This window comes from Urocitellus parryii, chromosome 11 (assembly GCF_045843805.1).
Source record: "Urocitellus parryii isolate mUroPar1 chromosome 11, mUroPar1.hap1, whole genome shotgun sequence".
Classification (NCBI taxonomy): Eukaryota; Metazoa; Chordata; class Mammalia; order Rodentia; family Sciuridae; genus Urocitellus; species Urocitellus parryii.
Window position 1 is genome coordinate 43,048,000 of NC_135541.1, and position 5,509 is coordinate 43,053,508.

Here is a 5,509-nt window from a genome sequence, read left to right on the forward strand (position 1 = left end):
CTAGAGCAAATGCTAAAGAAATCAAATCTCACAGTGGATAGACTAAGAACAGAACCTTGATCCACAAAGTGAAAAGAGGAAAAAGACTTGCCTGGGCCAAAGGTAGCAAAGGGCTGGAGAACAGGAAGGTGGCCTCCTAGAGCAGCCAATGCTCATTGAAAGCAAAAAGTTCGTCCCCTTCAAACCCTGGGCAGGATGGCAAGGAATATCGAAAGACTGGAGGCTTAGGTGGACCACTTGTGGGTCATCAGAGCAACAGTACCACCCATTTGCTGCTGTCTGGATCATGGAATCAAAAGTACAATTTAATTATCTTTCCTTCAAGTATAAAGATGAGAACATTTTTGAGAACCTTCTCAAGCACATTTAAAACCTATAAGCCTTTATTGAGAAAGGTACCTGATAACAAAATACAGCAAGCCACGAATGCTTCAAAATAAAAGAGCTCTTCAATGGAAAAGCCATGTCAAAAAGCTGGTAGTGAGCACCACATGGACTCAAATGTTGAAGTAGCTTAAACAACTGTGGAGATGGAATATAATATAAATTGTAAGGATTGCAACAAGGCAAAATAATTTTATTAAGGAAAGATTGGAAATATGAGGAGAGGATGGAAGCATAGATTACCTGATATTCTCATATTTTTAAAAAAAGATACTAACAAATACTGGCCACTTTGAAGCATGTAATTTTTCACTCATCCTTTATTGTATTTCATGTTTTACTTAATTTTTGAAGTACCTTTTAGGAATGAATATCTCTTCTTGTAAAGAACAGTCTTAGGTTCAGCAATTTCTTCTGATGTTTTCTTCCATTAGATTCAAGAAAAAAAATAAGTACTGTAGACATTTTATTTTAAGTGGTCTGTACACAAAAATCCCATTTGTATACAATTATGGTTGTTCCTCAAGTAACTACAGGAGATGATTCCAGAACCTCCCATAGATAGCAAAATCCAGAATGCTCAAGCCCCTTGTGTAAAATGACATAGTATTCACATAGTATTCACCTACACATGTCTTCCTGTATACTTTGAATCATCTCTAGATTACTTATAATACAATATAAAATCTATGTAAATAGTTGTTATGCTATATTTGTTTAGGGAATAATGCTTAGGGGGGAAAAAGGACAAAATTCCTTTTTAAGTATTTTCAACCTGAGGTTGGTTGAAACTGCAGACACCAAACCTGTGGATAAGGAGACCTGGGTGTATGTACTTATCTCTGTTTCTGTTGGCAAAGAAAGTGCACAAAACAACACTCTCTGAAACTCTCAACACTCTCTGAATGAGATTTTACTTTTTTCTATGAACTTTTCACTACTTATTGATATATTAGCATGTACCATATTGGCAAAAAAAAAATAAGAAAGACATTACTGTTTTAAAACTATTTTTAATGGATAAAGAAAATGTGGTATGTATACTCAATGGAATATTACTCAGCTTTAAAGAAGAGTAAAATTATGGAATTTGCCAGTAAACAGAGTTGGAGAATATCACACTAAATGAAATAAGCCAATCCAACAAAACCAAAGGCTGAATGTTTTCTCGAATATGTGGATGCTAATTCACAATAAGGCAGGGAGCATTAGGGAAGTATAGCATTACCTTAGATTAGGTAGAGGGAAGTGATGGAAGGGAAGGGGAGGGGATGTGGGGATAGGAAAGATAGTAGAATGAAACAGACATTATTACTATATGTATATATGTGACTACATGACCAATATGACTCTGCACCATGTACACACAGAAAAATGAGAAATTATATCCCATCTATATGTGATATGATATATCAAAGTGCATAAATACATTCTACTGTCATGTATAACTAATTTAAACAAATTAAAAATATATATAAGAAATATATATTTTGGCATAATTTTTATAAAAGTAAAGTTAATTTCAGCTTCAATGCCCATTCTAGTTGTTTAATATTGATTTTCTAGAGCTCCATATTAAGAAGGAATTCAAACTATGCCAAACCTTGGCAGAAAACAAATCTCTGATTGATCTACCATGACCCGCAAGAAGAAGTATGGCCATACTGGCTACACACATGTAGTCATACTTATGGTCATATAATCAACATTCCAACAGTCTAATAAAAGTCTGTTGTGTATAATAATTAAAAGTGTCAAATAAGGATAGATGCTTATATCACTATCAATACAAGTTGACTACCAAAAAATTACATATACTGGACAGTTCATGTGCAGCTATATAATGCAATGCATAGACCGCCATAAAAAGAAGAAAATGATAATTGCAATGTACTATTCTCTCTACCTCCTGTATATTTCAAAATTTCAAAATTTCCATAATGTAAAATATTATTAAAAACAGAAAATTGGAATGGAAGTAATGTAAAAGCCTCTTGTCATTTTGCGAATAAGTGGCATTTAGTTGTTGTTTATCTATTTTTTTATTTCTTCATAGCTACACAAACTACAAGACAAAATCTCATTCATCTCATTGAGAGGCCTTTTCAATAAAATTATATTTTTATATTTAATATAGTATCGATCATCATTTTAATGTATGTAGATTTTTTTTGATCAAATGGGAACTAAGTGTAATTACAGTGATAACTCAGTCAAGAGGAGAAAATATCAGTCCTAAATCAGGATGGTAGCCAGATTTTTTTTTTTTATGATGTTTCAAAGAGGAGAAAAACACAAATAGGGAGTAAGTGCATTCCCGTGATGTCATTTCTTCACCCTACAAAGGCTCCCGGGAGCACACACACCCGTCTCAGTGCTCCTGCCACTGGAGGCAGAGACAAACATGACACCGCTGTCAACTAGCTAGGACCAGCAAGGAAAAAAGAGGGCCCACAAAAAGCTGTCACCATCACTCTGTCAAAGGGAAAAAATCCTGGAGAGAGTAAACACTTGGAAGCCGTGGCAGGAGAAAAATTTTTAAAAGTGACCACCAGAGATGGTTAGTGAGGGAGGGGACGAGTTATGTTCATTAGGTTCATTACTGTGCCCCCCAAAACGCACAAGCATTACTTGTTGATTAAAAATAAGTGAATATTTTTATCAAATAAATACATAAAATTGAATTCTGGTTATGTTTGCATACTTCCACAAATATACAAAAAACCTGAGTATTCTTTAAAAAATAATTTTAAAAACCCATCACAGGTGAGCTCTGGTCCAAGAGAAAAACTTGGGTGAAATTGAGAGCATAGTCAGGAGGTCACTGAGTATTTCTGGGGAGCACTAAGCAAAATTCTTTGCTTCCCAGTAACCTAGGATTGATTTGCAAAAGGCTATGATTAAGTGAGGTGTTTTGTATTCATCGCACCCAGAGGGAGGGACCTGAAAAGAGCCAAGAGGGATTTCTAAACCTGCCTAAATATTATCTGCATCTAGCAAATCAATGCACGAGACAGAGGCTGGGAATTTCTGGTGGGGAATCCTGGAGCCAAAGAGGAGAGAGAGCTGGCCCCCTGGACAACGCCAGCTGTAAGTACACTCCCCTGAATCTGCCTGGACTGAATTTCCTGGGATCCGGGATGAAAGGAGGCTTTAAGGCTGCCTAGCAACACTATGTTTATGCAATGGTCCCAAGGACTTGGAAGGAAGAAGAGAAAGAAAACAAAAACCTGTTTCTGAAGGGAGCAGCAGTAGGGTGAGTGGTGGGAGCCCCAGCCGGGGAGCAGGCCCACAGAGGCTGGAAGGCCATGTGATACCCAGATTCCCCTGGCTGTGCTCTGACATGGGAAACGGGCCTGGTGGCTCCCAGACTGCCCCAGCGTCCCCCACTAATCACAGCTCCTAGGCTCCTCCATTGTTTTCACAGCTGTTCAGCTGCTCCTGCTCAGGAAGGGACAGACAGGCCGACTCCGAATCGTGGCACAGAGAATAACACCCGGTCTAAGAGAGGGTGTACAAAAGAGGATTTTATTGGGGGGGGGGGTGGGTAGGGGAGCAGGGAAGTGGGAAAGACACAAAGCTCTTAACCCTTTTATTGGCTTGATCAAATGTGATAGTTTATTGTCAAGAGACAGAATTTAGAAATAAAATCTGCAGCTCCGAAACTCATCAAGGAGTGGGTTTTTCCAACCGAGATCATATTTGCCCATAAAAATAAAAATGGAAATGGCAGCCACTTAATCCACCTCAGACCACAGAAATCTAGTTAGTCCTCAACACGTTCAGCTATACTCACCAACAGGAGAGACGGGTCTCTGGATCAGGGCGCAGAGATGGGGAAGAAATTTAATAATAGTCTAAAAGGCAAATATAGCTAACATTTAAAGGTGGCTCACGACATAATCAGTACAGTAGGTATATAATTTCAAAGTTCTACGCTCTAAATCCATGAAGCAGGTAAAATTATCTCACGGCAAAGATGAAGATGTGAGTCAGTAAGATGCCCAAAATTATAGAACTGTGAAGAGATAGACCACGATGGTGAGAGGTGATTTGACTCACAAATCAAGATTCTTAATCCCTGTCACCGCCTCTCTTTGGGTCAATCACTTCGTTGGGTTTCCTACAGTTGCTGTAATAAATTGCCATAAATTTGAGGCCTTTAAGCAACACAAATATGTTGACTGACAGAGTGGAGGTCAGAAGTTGGAAATCAGTTTCACTGAGCTAAAATCAAGGTGTCCTTCTGGAGGCTCCAGGGGAAAATCTGTTTTCTTGCCTTTTCCAGATGGGAGAGTCTGCAACCTTTCTTGGCTCGTGGCTCCTTCCTCCATCTTCAAAACCAGCGGCATAGTATATTCTCTCCCTCTCTCCTTACCTCTTGATTCTCCCTCTTATGGACTATCGTGACTACATTGAGAGCCCACCCGGGCAACCCAGGTTAACCATCCATTTCACTGTCCTTAACGTAATCACACCTGCAAAGTCCTTTTTGCCATTTAAAATAACATAGGCGCCATCTTTCTGTGCATGAATGTCCTGGCTAATGCTTTCAAGAGCATCAATGATGCTGAAAAGAGAGGCAAATGCCAGCTCCTTATCAGGGAGTGCTCCAAAGCCATCGTCTGGTTTCTAACTGTGAGGAGGAAACATGGTCACATTGGCAAATTTGAAATCACTGATGATCACAAAGCTGGGAAAACTGCTGTGAACCTTACAGGCAGGTTAAATAAGTGTGGAGGGATCAGCCCCAGATTTGATATGCAAATCAAAAACCTAAAAAAATGGCAGAATCATCTGCTCCCATTCCATCAGTTCGGATCCATTGTACTGACAATTTTAGCTGGTATCATGGACCATGAAGAAGCAAGATGAAGACACACGGGAGGGAAAATCCTGGGATTCTTGTTCTAGGGATCAAAAACATACAGACATATAAAATGCCCCCATGGAGGAAAAAAAAAAAAAAAAGGAACTTAGGCACAGGTCCTAGGATCTTTAGGGTCCCTCATTCACCCTATCACCATCTCCAATAATGTATGCATATTTTCATTAGTACACTCACCAGGCTGTGTTAAACATATCTGTTAATGTTCTGCCCTTAACTGCACTATGAGTGTGTTCA

The 5,509-nt window shown here is 38.9% G+C and overlaps 1 pseudogene; it reads left to right on the plus strand.

Moving 5' to 3' along the window:
• The first annotated feature begins 4,914 nt into the window (after positions 1-4,914).
• On the plus strand, positions 4,915-5,259 carry LOC113195625 (small ribosomal subunit protein uS8 pseudogene; annotated as a pseudogene).
• Positions 5,260-5,509: the final 250 nt, after the last annotated feature.